The sequence below is a fragment of the Humulus lupulus genome, chromosome 5 (assembly GCF_963169125.1).
Source record: "Humulus lupulus chromosome 5, drHumLupu1.1, whole genome shotgun sequence".
NCBI classification, from domain to species: domain Eukaryota; kingdom Viridiplantae; phylum Streptophyta; class Magnoliopsida; order Rosales; family Cannabaceae; genus Humulus; species Humulus lupulus.
Genome location: NC_084797.1, coordinates 161,401,762 through 161,419,179, shown reverse-complemented (window position 1 = coordinate 161,419,179; position 17,418 = coordinate 161,401,762). Strand labels below are relative to the sequence as shown.

General features: G+C 35.1%; 1 long non-coding RNA gene across 1 annotated transcript; it reads right to left on the bottom strand.

Annotated features, from left to right (window-relative positions):
• Positions 1-8,564: 8,564 nt before the first annotated feature.
• On the bottom strand, positions 8,565-11,726 carry LOC133780693 (uncharacterized). The gene is made up of 4 exons (XR_009869517.1): positions 11,392-11,726; positions 11,262-11,316; positions 11,112-11,180; positions 8,565-8,840 (listed from the first exon to the last, which is right to left on the bottom strand). It is a non-coding gene; the product is annotated as an uncharacterized LOC133780693 (long non-coding RNA).
• Between the last annotated feature and the right edge of the window lie 5,692 nt (positions 11,727-17,418).

The window sequence follows — 17,418 nt, the reverse complement described above, 5'->3', positions numbered from 1 at the left end:
GGGTCCTGGCTTTGTTTCTGTCCGTTGGTAACACGCCTTGCATCAGATACTCTATATATGGTGCCATCCATGTATCCGCCATTTGGATCACCATAGTAGTCTCCTCTGCTTGGATCACCAAAGTAGATTAAAAAATGGAACACACTTCTCTGTTGACTTTGAAATGAATCTACTGAGAACAGCAATTCTTCCAGTTAAACTTTGAACATCCTTAATCTTTGCTGGAGATTTCATGTCGATCAGGGCTTTAATTTTCTCAGGATTGGCTTCGATTCCTCTCGAGTTAACTATAAATCCCAAGAACTTCCCTGGTCCTACTCCGAAGGAGCATTTAAGGGGATTTAACTTCATCTTAAATTTGTTCAAGACGTTGAAGCACTCCTGCAAATCCTTTATATGCCATTCTGCTTTCTTCGACTTGACCAGCATGTCATCAACATAGACCTCCATGTTTGTGCCGATCAGCTCTTTAAACATGTGGTTGACTAGTCGCTGGTAAGTCGCACCAGTGTTTTTCAAACCGAAAGGCATTACTTTGTAACAGTAAAGCCCTGTATCAGTTCGAAAGCTAGTGTGATCCTCATCAAAGGGATGCATACTAATCTGATTATACCCGGAGTATGCATCCATGAATGAGAGAATCCCATGCCCTACAGTGGCATCGACCAGCTGGTCGATTCTTGGGAGTGGGAAATAATCTTTGGGGCAGGCTTTATTATAGTCTGTGAAATCCACACACGTGCGCCATTTTCCATTCGGCTTTGGAACTAACACGGGATTTGAGACCCACGATGGATAAAACGCCACCCTAATGAACCCATTCTCCTTCAGCTTTTCGACTTCTTTTTTTAAGGCTTTAGATCTATCTTTGTCGAGCAGCCTTCTTTTTTGTTGCACTGGTGGAAAACTCATGTCGATGTTCAGGACATGGCTGATGACTGCAGGGTCTATCCTGACCATGTCTTTGTGAGACCAGGCAAAGACTTCCTGGCTTCTCCTTAAAAACTCCACCAGTGCTTGTTTTGTTGTTGCCTCTAAGTTTGTACTGACATTCACAACCCTGGTCGAATTTTCTTCATCGAGTTGGACCTCTTCAAGGTCCTCGATGGGTCCAATTTCTTCCTTAAAATCCCCAAAGCGAGGATCCAAATCCCTATCCTCACTTTGGGCAACGTCCTATTTGGTGACATTATCACCCGAGTGGGCCTGAGCATCAGTTGCCAATTGCAACTCTTTCCGTGAATATCTCTCGATACACCCTTCTTCGCCTTGGTGATCGAGACATTGTAGCACTCCCTTGCTTCCCGTTGATTTCCCAATATGCGTCCTACCATGCGTCTGTCGGGAATTTCATGGCGAGGTGCCATATCGAAGTGACAGCCCGTAGGTCGACCAGAATTGGTCTCCCAATCACAGCATTGTATGCTGAAGGACAATCAACTACTATGAAAGTAGTGAGTAATGTCCTATTAGCAGGTGCAGTACCTGCTGTAACTGGAAGCCTAATCGGCCCTGTTAGGGCAATCCCTTCACTGGAAAACCCATAGATGTTTTGGTTGCATGGCTCCAGGTCTTTGACGGACAGCTTCATTCTTTCCAGCGAAGACTTGTACAGGATGTTGAGTGAACTCCCCATGTTGACCAACACCTTTTTCACCATCATGTTGGCAATTTGTACGTCTACGACCAGCGGATTGGAGTGTGGGATCACACGTGCTGGGCATTGTCATCAGAGAAGGTTATCAATTCCTCCTCTGTTCGAGCCTTTTTTGGTGCTTGATCTTGCACACTCATCATCTCGATGTCCTGGTCGTGGCGTAGGGTTCGAGCGTATCGTTCCCTTGCCGTCCCACTGTCTCCTGCAAGATGTGGGCCTTCGCAGATGGTGATTAAAGTGCCTGCCACAGGAGTTGGCTGTAGAGGTGGTGAGCGTTGGCGTGCAGGCGCCTGCTCATTGCCACATTGAGCCTCTCACTAAGACCCTCCTGCGGCTCGTACATATCTTCTTAAATGTCCCTAATTGATCAGGAACTCAATCTCGTCTTTCAACTGGTTACATTCATTAGTGTCATGCCCATAGTCGTTGTGAAAACGATAGAACTTTGTCGTATCTCTCTTGGAGATATCTTTCCTTATAGCTGCGGGTCATTTGTAGGGCACGCTTTAGCGGGTCGCCTGGTAGACTTCAGCTCAGCTTTCAACAAGGGTTGTGTAGTTGGTGAATCTTGGCTCGTATCGATTTTTTTTGGGGAGTTCACTCTCATAAGTTGAGGGTTCATTGTTCGCCCGTTTTCCACCGTTCCTACCATTTCCATTCCCATTGCCTTTGTCGTTGCCATTGGGCTTTTCCGACCCGTTGGCGGCTTTGGCGGGTTCTTCCTTGGGTCCATTGTCTTTAGTTGGCAATTTCCCTTCGTTGGCAATCGCGTCTTCGAGCTTGATATACCGATCAGCCTGATCCAAAAACTCTTGGGTACTTCTTATCCCATTCTTTTTAAGGCTACTCCAGAGGGGTGAATGGCACCTAACTCCAGCAGTTAGAGCCACCATCTTACCCTCATCGCCCACTGTGTTGGCTCTAGCTGCTGCTCGCATGAAGCGTTGGACATATTCTTTCAAGGGCTCTCCCTCTTTCTGGTGTATCTCGACCAGCTGGTTGGCCTCTGTGGGGTGTACGCGGCCCGCGTAGAACTGTCTGTAAAATTCCTCCACAAACATTTCCCAAGATACTATACTAGCAGGAGGGAATTTAAAAAACCACTCCTGGGCGGTGTCATACAGTGTCGCAGGGAAGATCCGGCAACGGGCGTCTTCTGACACTTTCTGTATATCCATTTGTATCTCAAACTTATTAACGTGAGATACTGGTTCTCCGTACCCATCAAAGTTCGGCAATGTAGGCATCTTGAACTTACGGGGGGTTTCGGCCGCAACAATCCTCTGTATAAAGGGGGTGCCCCTCCTCCTATCATACTCAATATGGGACATTCTTCCCCCGACCAGTTGTTGTACCGCCTGGTTCAGGGCATCAATCTGAGCCTGAACAACTTCTAGGACTGCTGGGGCCACCAGTGCCGGGGGAGCGTACTCATCGTGCCTCTCACAACGGTCATTAAGTATGTCCCTTAGATCATCGTCTCTACGTCTCTACTCGCTAGCTCCTAGCTGGCTAAAGACGTTCGGCTGCCTGGGTTGCCCCCATCATTGTGGCTAGCTGGCCTATTTTCTCTAGGTGGGGGGCTTCTGCCTCCACCTCTTTCTTCATTTCTCCAGCCAGCATTTCCTCTGCCGGAATCAGCTTCATTATAGTCATGGCCATCTCTGAATTGTGGCTGACTACAGCGTGACCGGCTGTTCATGCTATTTCCTCCACGGGCTGGCATTTCCCGAGCGTCAGGGGGAGGCCTGCGCTGGTCGCTGGATCCCCGTGCATTGTTATGCCGTGGGGGGCCCCTGACCGCAGAGTCTGACTCGATGTTCCTCCTGTTGGCAGAAGGATGCTGCCCCCTGCTCGGTGGGTTTGACTCTTCGTCCCCTGGGCATCTAGGGCTACGAGGCGGCTACCCTGCCCTATTCTGCCACAAGCGCTGGAGATTGCCTCGACCAGCCTAGGTTGGAGGCTGCTATTCAGGATCCCTAGGCGGGACATCATCTTGAGCCATAGGCGGCTGCTCTGGCCTTTGAGGGCTTGCTGGCTGGAGAGGAGGGCTTGGATTGGAACCTCTTTGAGGTGGTGCATTTGGTGGCTGATCTGGCTGGGAGGATGGTCCAACTTGACTCCTAGCGAGTTGAATGGCTGCTTCAAGGGAGGCCATGGCATCCCTCTGTCGACGATCCATTTTCGTCTGCCGCTCACTTAGCTCTTGGCGCTGGCATTCTATTTCTCTTTGCTGCAGCGCCATTGTCTCCGCAGCATTCTCCTGATTGGCCCTCAGATTAGCCAACTCATCTTGCAACACTCCTAGCATTGCCCTCAGTGTTTCGGAATCTAGTTCCTCCTCATCAAACTCCAAATGTGGTTCATTCTCTTCCACATTTGGGGGAGGAGGTTGGGATGGTGCAGCGCTAGCAGCCTATTCAGTCTTCTTAGATGTTTTTGCCATTAGATTTTTTCACAGTTTTTGTCAAACTCTCAATGAAAGCACCAGAATGTTGACCCATGATTTGGCCAACGACACGGAGTCAAATATACCACAAAAGATCAAACAGCAAGTAAGAAAGATAATCCAATGGAAGAGAGGAAAACACCAAGGATTTATAGTGGTTCGGCCCCAAAAGATAGTAATGACCTACGTCCACTTAGTGCTATTATTAAGATTGAATCTCAAAGCCGTGATCAAAGAACTAGAGTTCTTGAGTTTCACAAACCTTGGAAGAAATACAATAAAACAATGGATAATTGCACTATAGCTCTCTCTTTTTTTCTATCTTAGCAAAAATATTCAGTAATCAAAAGTCCCTTCCTTGAGCTATTTCATGCATATTTATAGGCTCAAGGAGGGTTACATGGGCCAACGGGCCATATCTTTCCTTAATAATCGTGTATCAAGGTCATAATAAGGAAATATTCAATGTATTAAATATAAGATTACAGTGTAAGAAGGAAACAAATCAAGTTATACGACCAACCTGGTCGTATCTAAAAGTTAAGCCCTGACGAAGCAGTGTGCTTCTGGTCGATAGTCGAACAGTACTCTCTGCCGCGTGTCAACTACGTACGATAAATCCTTGCCACGTCATCAATAGCCATTTTTAGGGTAAACAGAACTAATAAGATCATGACACTTTTCGTGTGCATGATTATTAAGGATTAAGTATTTTGATGAATAGTTTAATTAAAAAAAAGATCTAGAAGCTCTAGAACCTTCTAGCAGCTATTAGGATCATATTATGACTCAGTCAAAGTTGTTTATCCAATTCAAATTAAGCTGATAAAGTGCAATTACGTGTCTAATATTTCAACGTATGACGATATATCGCAGCTATAGGGGCGATATATCTCCACACGAGAGATACGAAAAACACGTCGATTTCGCACGATCGAACCCACGATCACTCGGGACATAAGGCCAGGCGATATACCACCTAGGGTGGGCAATATATCGGCCCTAGGACCATATTTCAAACGTCGTAGAATCCGAGCTTGATTCATCCCTTAACCTCTTGACTTGCCTCTAAACGTTTTTGACCGAGTCTTAAGCCTCTGTTGAACGAATATTCAAATATTTTTCAATTAATATTCACTATTTTATTCAAGCTAAAAGGAGATATTTTCACTCCTTGAACTCTATAAATAGGACCTAGTACCCAGCCATTTCTCTCATTCTTCAAGCTGTGTTCAGAGCCTTCAAGCTGCTAGGGTTACTATAGAGTGATACATTTGGGTTTGGGATAAAAGCTTTGTAATTTTAAGTTGTATAAACACTTGGGAAGTGAGATATAGTGTGTTTTCAATATCGAGGTATAGATCAGTTCTAGTACATCCAAAGGTATTCTTATTCTTAAGTTTATTTCTATATGGTTCTTTAGTTTTCTTTACTCAAATCCTAACTCGTTGTTTTCAATTCCTGGTTGGGTTTTTAGGTTCTTTGAACTTAAGGTTTCTTTTCGGTAAGCTTCTTCTTGGTGGTTTAGTTCTCTTCTTTATCATCTCTTTTCTTTAGAAATACTCACCATTCTTATTGTTGGTTTAGGAGTGTTCCGAATCCCGTCCTTGTTCTCGATTATTTTGGTGTTATTAAGGAAAATAGGAGAGATTTTATGTGCATTTATGTTTTGATATGTTTATGCTATGATATGTATATGTATGATGTCCATGAGTATATGATTTGTTTAGATAACAAGCATATAAATTGTTTAGATAACAAGCATATAACTTGTTTAGATAACAAGTCCCAATAATATATTCTTTGGGCATATGATTTGTTTAGATAATAAGCCTCATAAATTTATATGACTTGTTTTGATAACCAGCCCCGTAAATTTATGGGCATACGATTGCCTAGCTTGCAAGCCCCAAGAAGAATGATGGCCATTAAAGTCCTACGTGATATATATATATATGTTTTTTTAAGTATATGTTTATGATATAGTTTTATGCTTATATGTGTTAGTAGATTTTCCTTGCTGGGCATTAGGCTCACTCCTTTATTTTTAATGTGATGTAGGAAAATAGATATGGATGCGGAAGGATTCTTGGTAGCTTGGCTTGTGTATTAAGGATGAAGAGATTCAATGGACTGCATGACAATTCGAGGATGACATTATTTTTAGTCTCTTTTTATTATGTTTTTATGTATTTTCCACATTTAGCCTTGTAAACAACTTCATTTAATTTAAATTTATGTTTTATTTTAAAACAATGGGATCCCATACCGCTCATTTATGTATTTCAATATTTACTTTGGAGTTTTTAATAAAGTTATGAATATTCCTTATGTATGTTTTCTCAAAAATAGTGGCTATGTCTAGTAGTTTTAATGGTCCAAGGTCTTAGAAATAGTTGGGTCATTACAATCTTTGAATTCAAAATCCAAATATTCTCCACCTCGTTCTGATCAAAGTGTTTTAAGAGTCTTACCTAACTGCTTCTCAACCTCAGCTATGAAGTCTTTAAATTTACCAAAGGTTTCAGACTTCCTAACCATTAGGTAAGTATGACCATATCTTGAGTAATCGTCAATGAAGGTGATGAAGTAGTCATATGCACCTCTAGCTTGTCCATTGATTGGACCATAGACATGGCTGTGTACAAGCCCTAAAGGCTCTTTAGCTCTATTGCCTTTTGCTGTGAAAGGACGTTTGGTCATTTTCCCTTCTAAACAAGACTCACAAACCGGAAGAGTTCCAACTCTTAGTTTTCTCAACGGTCCATCTTTTGTTAACCAGTTTATCTTGTCTAGTCATATATGACCAAGTCTAAGATGTCAAAGATATGTGTCATCCCCATTTGAAAATATTTGTCTATTGTTTCCTTTCAGTTTAGCTACTTTAAATAATGCTGAGTTATTCAGCGATCGTTCATTTTATGAAAGCGGTAAATTTCGAACTTTTAATTGCATTTCTAAAGGAAATTTAAGAATAATCAAATAAAAAATATATTCTAAAGTCAATACATGCAATAAAATCAATTCAAAATACTAAAAGAAATAAACTAAAAGAATTGTTCAAAAAAAAAATAGTTTTCTTTTAACAAAACTAAAGAACTACAAAATAAACATACTTTCTTTAATGCTTTCTTGAATTAGATGCTTTCTCTCTCTTCGTTTTAGTATTTTTGTCTCCTCTGCAAGTTCCTCTTGATTACTCAAGTGTCTGTAAAGATGAACAAAAATATGATTAGTGGTTTCTAAATCAAATATTCAAAAATGATACATTATAATCCACTATTAAGCTTAAGGTAAAGTCAAATCATATTTACATTTTTTCGCGAACGTGGTCTTGTCTGTATATCCTCATAGACAATATCTCACATATCACAAGCGTATTCAATATCTTCATACTTTTTTCTCACCTTTTCTTTCATGGTGCTAAGAATATAAAATCTTGTCATGTGATTTGATCTCATCCAATCAACATATTTCTCATGTTCCTCTTTCCTTGCATCCCATGATGACATAAGAGAAGGTCGTCTTTCATTAAAAACATGTTTAAGCTTTTTAGCCAAAAAAAACAAATAAAGTTAAATTTATCCATCCTCCTGCATCCTCTTTATTTTGTTTTACTTTACTTATATGGTCATCAATCATTTGATGCATGACAGGGCACATAATGGGAAAGTAATTGGGTGGCAACATTTTTATGACTAAAAATAAAATGCAACATTATTACTATTTGAAAAATATTAATAATTTGGAAAGGAATATGATGCATGAATGCAACAATTAAAATACATAAACTTATCATTTACTATTCTACAATAAAACTACCTAACAAATAAAGTGTTTCCTTTGGGTTGGACAAGTTAAATTCACATAGCTTATAAGACAATCTTATCTTTATTATTTAAAACTTAAAATAACTCTTATTTTCTCTTTTAAAAAATAAAGTATCGCTGGTTTGGTCAAGATATAAATATCCACCGCAAAAGCTTAATTGCATCTTTGTAAGTGTAACCCATTATTTCATAATTCATGATTTAACTTAGAGAGTGTCGCCTCAGGGTCGGTTAAGCCTAAAATACACCTCTCTTTCCTATCTTCGTAAGAAGCCAACCTTGGTCTTAATATGTCTAAAAATCTTCCTTAGGGGGGTAGAAACAAAGCCGCCTCGAGGCCCTATTCATATTTCACGGTGTTGTAATAATAATGGAGATCATAAATCAAATTGAGATGTTCACCTTCTCCCGCTTACTATTTTAGAATATATGTGTTTATTAAAACTAATTAATTAATTCTAAATTATTTACTAGTTTACTAATAACCATATGAATGTAATTAATTATAAAATACATTTAATTATAAAAGAGCCTGCTTCAACAATTAATGTGACGTAACACGCCATAATCTAGTACTTGTAAAACTTTTACATGCTCATAAACTTATAAAAGAAAGCCATTTATTATATGAAAAATCTCAATGGGGCCTTGCTAAAACATGCAAGTTGGGCCCAATAGTTTAAAAGGAAAATAATAGTTTTCATGCAGTGTTTTAAAGATAATTAAAGTTCAAGTCGCACTAATAAGTTCTGAAAAGTTAAAAATAAACATAACATTATTCTTTAGAAAATTTGACGTTAAACAGATCATTTTCTCGTCCATAGGATACCCCCACGCCATACACACCCTGACATTGGAACTCCCCACATCACCACGCGTGCCACAGAGAAATCATATTTGCTACCTGGAAGGGAAAGTAAAGGGGTGAGCTACAAGCCCAATAAGGAAGTACAAATAACACACAAGTATACACAACAAAACATATTCATATTCATACATCGTTATACAATCATAAACATAATTATCATAACCATCATCATCATAAACATAATCATCATAACATAATCATCATAAACATCATCATCATCATCATATCTTTGTGAACATGGCCCACTAACTTGTCCATGTCACATCATGAGGTCAACAGGATCTCTGGTCCTTGAATAACCTCGGTGTGTCCGCCCTATAAGTTACGTCTTTATATCCTTAGTAACTCAGGTTACGTTTTCACATCCTTAGTAACCCCTTTGTTGTGTCACATTCATCACGCTAACAACCATTACATATCATACAACATACAGAAATACATTCATTTCTGTCATATCCACACAAAATAGCATTTCATCATTCATATCGCCAAATGTATCATCATAAATAACATTCTTATTCATACAAGTCAATCTTACCGTTCACAACATAAATGATCAAAATTTATATCTAACTTCCTTATCTCAGGTCCAAGCAAAGCGAAACTGACAAACTTCACAACGAGCCTATATCATAATCAAATAACATCCTTTAGCATCACATAAGACATTCTTGTGCCTAACTCATATACCCCATGTGTGCATGGGCCATGCACACATGGTGAAAACTACACATATTTTCCAAACATCCATACATAAAATCACCAAAAGAATAATGCAAAAATCATATGGTTGAATATTAGACATGTTTTTTAACGTAAAAGTGCATTTACATGCGACATGCATACGTGAGAACGTTGTTAAAATGCGACGTTAAAAACGATAATTCATACACGCTTATTTCTATCGTTTTAAAAATAATGATTTAGTAACATACTTTTCTTATCATTATTTATCTCTTTAAAATCACTAAGGTAATTAAACATCTAAAACATTATTTTTATTTCATAAAAATAATTTATTTAGCCATTTAAAAATATAATAATTCCATTATTTATTTTTAAATTACATAAAAATAATAAAGGCTAGAAATTATGTAAAATACTTATAATTAGCATGCTTCCTTAGAAAATAACATTTTAATTCAAATTAATAAAATTACAAACTTGGTGTGAGAAAAATACATTTTATTTGTATTATATTAAGACTAAATTTTAAGTAAAATAAATTCATAAGTGATAACCCAATAATTATTTTTAAATTATTAAACTAAACTTTCAGCCACCAATAAATCTATTTAAAAATCGCAAGTGAATTAATCTCAACATTTTTCTTAATTAAAATGAAGAAAAAAAATCATATCTATTAAAATGAACACTCATGATTATATTCAAAAATACCATTTTTAATATTTACGTGACTTAGGGTTATATTATTCACAAACACACAAATTTTCTTTCATTTAGAAACAACTTTCCAATATTTTACCAAAAATTCCAGCAACCATATACACTCTCAAAAATCACCATATTGAATTTAAAACCTCATATTTTCTCTAAAAATATATAAAAATTCTGTAGGTATTTTTTTGAGTAAAAATATCATTTTAATGTATATTAAAGTTCCATTTAATTTCTTAAAAACATCATAGCACTTGCAAAATTATTTAATCATTCAAAAACATTATTCTCATCATATTTGACACCATTTATACACAAAATAGCAAGTACTTCAAATCATGAAATTCATCAATTTCATCATGCCTCACAAAATTCACACATTAATTAGGCATGTTTAATTAACAAAATTTAAACACAAACCCTAGCATGTTTCTATCATTCAAGTAATCCAAAAAAAAACTAACATATACCCATTTAATATCTTACAAACACCCTATCATGTTTCTAGGATTACAATTGACATTAAAACATACAAGGAAAACAAACATGCTTTGAACACCACCCCTAGGCCGAAACCCTTATAGCCCAAAATTATCAAATCTTTTCATGTTTAAAAAAAATGAAAACACCCATCATCATATTTTATAGATCACAAATTAACACCCTTGCATGCTTACACATAGAATCTTTAAGCCAAACCATACCTATCATCAAATCATAGGAAAAACCTTAGGCAACATATCATCAACACCACCATGCTTATGATTTTTAACATCAAAACAAATATTCATAATAAGAGATTTACATAACACCATAAATCAATAATCAATCCAATACACACATACTACGAGTATACATATGAAAAGGTTACAACAATAAGAACCAAATCAAGAATAGAGGTTCCATTACCTCCTTTGATAGAAATCAAGGAACCCAAAAATAGTTATGGTCACCCTTTTGTTTGCTAGCCTCCAACACCTTATTGTTACCACCAAAACATTATATCAAACAACCAAAAATCTCACATAGATCAATATTAGGAAATCAAAACACCCTTACCCTCTTGTTAGCCGAAACCATAACAACAATCCCTATGCTCTTGTGAGATTAGAACCTAGCACCACCAATGACTTCCATTAAACTAGAACCAAGAAGAAGGGAAAAAGAAAATCACAATCCAAACCCATACCTTAGAGACCTCGAGCCCTTCTTCCCCATCTTCTTCTTCCTTCATGTTTTCTCTTTTCTTTCTCCTCATTCTCTCTAGAAAATGGCAGCCTCTCTCTCCCTTTCTCTCTCTAGCTCTCCCACTCTCTCTCTCTCTCCTTCTCTCTAGGCCGACGGCACTAAATGAGCATAATGCTCTCTTCTTTTTTCCTTCCCTCTTTATTCTAATCTACCCATAATAGCCTAAGGAAAATAATCGGTAAGTTTCTTAATTGTGCCTATTTTCTCTTAATTTGATTTATTTGATTGAAGAAAAAAGAAAGAAAGAAATATAAATGGGACAACTCAATTCCCTGATTTCCCTCTTGCCGTCCACCCTTGTTGCCATTTCTCTCATTTATTTAAATAATTTTAATAAAAAGGAAACTAAAGTGTGTAGAAAATTTTACGCATGTGCACCATATGCAACCATGCACATGTGCACACTCAATAACTAGGGTGCATCACTACCTACCATGCACCTTAGTGCATTCAACCAAAACTCAATTATTCACATTTTTAAAATAAATAAACAATTAACAAAAAAATTCACTAAATACTACCAAACAATTCAAAAAATAATTTAAACAAACAAATAAAATAATTCACAACACTTAACAATTTAATAAAACAAACCACAAAATTTAATAACTAAAAAAAATTTGGTGCCCTACATGTGATCTTAATGATGTCTCCTCTTGAAACCCTTTAAGTAGAATAGGTTTCTTGAGAATTGTTGTCACTATACAAGATATTCTCAAAGAATTCTACATCTCTAAATTCAATTATTACATTGGATTCTAAGTCCAATAGTCTATATGTTTTGCTATTTGAGGCATAGCCTACAAATGAACACTCTATAGCCCTATGACCCAATTTAGTCCTTTTAGGATATGTGCTCTTACAATAACCAAGGCACCCCCACACTTTAAGATAATCTAGATTAGGTTTCTTTTCTTTCCATATTTCATATGGTGATATTTGATTTTTCTTTAGAGGAATACAGTTTAAAATATGAAACGCAAATAGAAAAGGGTCACCTCATAATGCATAATTCAATTTAGAATGTACTAGTATAACATTAGCCATTTCTAGATAAGTTATATTCTTTCTTTCCGCTATACCATGTTGTAGAGGTGTATAAGGGATTGTACATTCATGTATTACATCATGACCTTCACAAAATATATTGAAGTCATTTGAAAAATATTCACCACCCCTATCACTTCTAAGTACTTTTATCTTTCCATTGAATTGATTCTCAACTTTGGCCTTGTATACTTTAAATGCATTAAATGCTTCATCTTTCCTTTTGAGCAAATAGATATAAGTATACCTAGAACAATCATCTATAAAAGTGCAAAAGTATTTATTTCCACTTCTAGTTAGCATTCCATTCAATTCACATAAGTCACTATGTATTAAATCTAGCAACTTAGAATTCCTATCAACACTAGGAAATTGTTTCTTTGTCATTTTAGATTTCACACATAGTTCACATTTATCATACTAAACATTATCAAAATTAATCAATCCACATTTAATCACTATTTTAATAGTACTAAAATCTACATGTGTTAATCTATTATGCCACAAAGTAATAGAATTTGAATCAACCATATAAGTAGAAGATGTAGATGCTTTATTATTGTCAATCAAACAATTAGAGGTACAAACTTTAACCATTCCATTACAAGAATATCCCCTCCTTACAAAGTTCCCTCCCTTGGAAAAAATTAGCTTACCGAACTAAAACACCGCCTTGATGCCCAGTTTGGTCAACAAATTTCCACTAACAAGATTTGTATTCATGTCTAGAACATAGAAGATATAGTAAGAACTTTCTTGTCAACTGCGAAAATGAGATCAATTGTGCCTTGGCCTTCAACCTTGGATCTCATGTCATTCCCCATTTGAATCTCATGACCATCCCTTGTCTCCTCAAAGTTTTGAAAATAGACCTATCATATGTCACCTGAATGGTGGAAAAAGTATCATTTGATAACGCCCTAAATATTCTATCTTTTAAAAAATACATAATTTGACATGATTCATAACAAAAATACTAGGTTTTTTCCAATATAACCTTAATAAAAACGTGCAGAAAAATACTAGATCCAGATTTAAGAAAAAATATTTAGTGCAACACAATCGTGCTTATGAAATCCTAAATACATTTCTAAAATGATACTGAACTTATTTAAAGAATGGCTTAAAAGATAAAATAAATGTGTGGCGTTCTTGATTTGATTTCTAGTTTATATGGCCCCCGCAGCATACACACTTTCATTGGATAGGCCTCATCTCGCCACAATCATAAGTAAACAATCAACTAATACCTACAATTGGAGGGAAAGTAAAGTGGGTGAGCTCGAAAGCCTAGTAAAGAAGTAAATTCATTCAATAGAATTCAAAGTACATACGTTATTCAAAACTAGCATAAAATCATGAACATATTTACTACGGATAGTGCCAAAACATTAACAAGACATTCATATCATCACATACAACTTTATCCATATAACTAGAACTTAAAATATAACATCAAAAAGCATATCACAATATAACTTCTACTAGTCACACCCTTTCATTTCATGATCCAACAATCTCATGACCTATCATTAACTAGGCATAATAACATCATTATAATCATAGTGAAGATGTCACAATAATCACCTTAGCATCCATACGCTCATTCATAAAATATTAAAGGAAACAAGTAATTATGGAATAGAAGTTCAATGAGGAAACTATCCTCTTGGGACCACATTGGTCAAGTTCTGGGGCATGTCTGCTAAATATTCAAACATGATAACTCATCTAACCAAAATACATGTGCATGTAATCATTATCATAAACATAACAAACACACATCATGTCACATAGAAAACTAGCTAACCTCCTTACCTTGAGTCCATGTAAATAATAAAGCAAGACTACTTCACAATAATTCCTAAAATCAAAGGTATAAACTTTACTTCAATTCACAACACTCATAAACATATAATATACACATCTAGAACATTATTCTTTCCTAGGTCGCAACCCCCTTATAAAATTCCCAAAACTCATATTTTAATTCAAAACATGATCTATCAACTTTAGCATGGTTATAACATTATTAATAACTCATAAAATTACTTAAGGTGTTTATAATTCATTCCACACCCAAGTTTTATTCATTGGCCGAAACCCCTTCTAGCATATATCTGAAAATATTTTTCCAACATGCAATGTATATAAGAACTATAAGTCTATACCCAATGAAATTTCTTAGCATGCACAAAATTACTAGACCTCATGGAATAATCACAAACCCTAGTTTATTTGGGGTGGCCGAAACAATGTCTTCTCCCTTTCTTGGGGTATCACAAAATCACAACTCCCATATCCACCCTAATATCTTTGGGAATTAATACTAGAAATAAAAAAACACCATTCACTTTGTTTATTTTGTGGTGGTCGAACCCTAGGCTTTTCCTTCTTTGTGTTTGCTTCAATTCCCTTCCAACAAAACCACCATATTTTCTTTTAGTTACCCACACATAGATGAGAATAATAAACCAAATCATACTCCCCAATTTAGCTATGAACTATTGTGAAATAACTAGAAGAGAATTACATACCTTGATCCTAGCTTCTTCCTCTTCCGATTTTTCTTCTTCTCTCTCTCTTTTCTTCCTTCTCTTTCGACCTCCTCTCCCCCTTTTCTCTTCTCTTCCAAAAGGAAAGAAAAATGAACAATCCCATCTCCTTATATAGGCATCATGGCTGAACCCTATAGAGAGGAAAAGGAAGTTTCTAATTTCCTTTATTTCCTTTATTCTAATTTTATAAAAATAGAATGAGAAATCTTCTAAAAATGGAAATATTTCTCCCTTCTTCCCCTTATCTCCCACACGCCACTCTAGTCTTTCTCCATCCCTTTTTCATTTTCTTTCCTATTTAATTATAAATCTTCTAATTCAACTCTTCACATAATATAATAGACCATTAGAATATGTTGGGAATTGTGCCCTGAAAGCATATGTAGTAGACATTGTTTTAGGAAATAAATAAATAAATTAAATTTGTTATGCATATATTTTATGGACTATATTATTTTGTGATAATATTAAGTAAATATCATAAAAATTCATAAGTTCATATATGTGATCTCAAACATGTATTGGTACAAGAGGATTGTGTTTGAGATAAATGAACTTGAATAGTTTGCAGTAAAATAAAGTTATGGAATCTTTAGATTAATTACTGCAAGTACGGTCCACTAGTATTATGAATACATGTGATCTAGATCTGGATCACTAGTGTAGTAGGACACTTTAGTGGAGGTACTTTATATATTAGAGAATATATAGAACTTGACCAGATATATTTATTAATACTTAGTTAAATACCGGTTCAAAGTATTAATTAAATATATCATCTGTTGATCATATACAAATAGATCTTAATTCTTAAGTTACTATGAACTCATGTTTATGTTATATGAGTTCTTTGATTCACTCATTAGGGTCTGTCAGAATGATCAGGCTAGAAACTGTTGTTTTGAGAACTCATTAATGTAAATGGTTGGGGACATATTATACAAATATGGAATCTATGTCTTCTCATAAGAGATTGAATAATGGTTCTCTTAAGGGTTGACTTTTGGGACTAAAATGTTATTGAGCTCAAATCCATAATTTAGTAATGAATTAATCTTCACTGGTAAAGTCAATGGTACTTAAGGAAACAAGATATAATTAAAAGGGTAAAACGGTAATTTTATTCCTAATTAATTATGAACCATTATTAGAGGGTTAATTTGTATGTAATGATTATATCAATGGTCGCTTTATTTTATAAAGTACTCAGCAAATGAAATGCCTATAATTACAAGAGTGCTGACTCATATATATAGTGGAGTAATCATAAGATTAATAAATTAAGATTATTTAATTAAAGAGTTTAATTAATAATCTCAAATTTATTGGAGCTTGGAATTATAGGTCCATAGCCCCCCACAGCGGTTCTATCAATACTATTCAAGACAAGAGTTGATATAAAGGGAAAAATGGGTGAAAGACATATTTAAGATGAAATTTGTTCTTCGGGTCAAATATGCAATTTTGTGATAATAGTGATTAATTAATTAATTACAAATTATTTGTAATTAACAAAATTAATTAATATTTAATTATTATGTCATTTTCGAAATTATACTAAATAATTAAATTAATTTTAAAAATTATATTAAATAATTAATTAATTATAATTTTCGAAGTTATAATAAATTAAATACTTAATTTTGAATTTTATATTGGTTTTAATTAATTTGTAGAATTAATTAAATATCTTTATTTGAGTGGGAGATAATAATCGGATAAGTTCAAATTGGATTTGAATTTAAAAGATTGATATTTATCCAAATATTTTCTTATATTTAATAATTAGTTAAAAATATATTTAATTCAAATTTGAATTAATTATCAGGTTGTTAGATTTTTATCTGACAAGGTAGTTTGAATAAATAATTAAATAAAAATAGAAAAATCAAATATCCCTAAAATATAGGGTTGTACATGACCACACACAGTCCATGGACTGTGTGTCGTGTACGGCACATATTTTCAGAGATAGATTTTTTAATTTTATTTATTTAATTAATTAATAGAAAATTCAAAAGTTAGTTTTTGGATATTTTCATCAATAAGATAATTAATTAATTAAAAGATAAATTGTAAATTGGTTACAGATTTTTTTTAAAAAAAAATTGAATATTTTCTTTTGAAGTTAGACTTATCAGAAAATAGACAGACACTTAAGAATTCGCTCTGTGAAAAAGAACGATGCTTTTCTCTCTCCCTGAAAAGATGCAGAACCAATTTCAGACCTTATTCTCTTGATCTCATGTGTTGAGTACATCAAGTAGAATCATAAATTAACTATCCTTTATTCTTGAAGTGCCCACACACTTCTTGAGATATAGAGAACATTGTGGAAGATCTCTGTGTGAGTATCTGGGAGC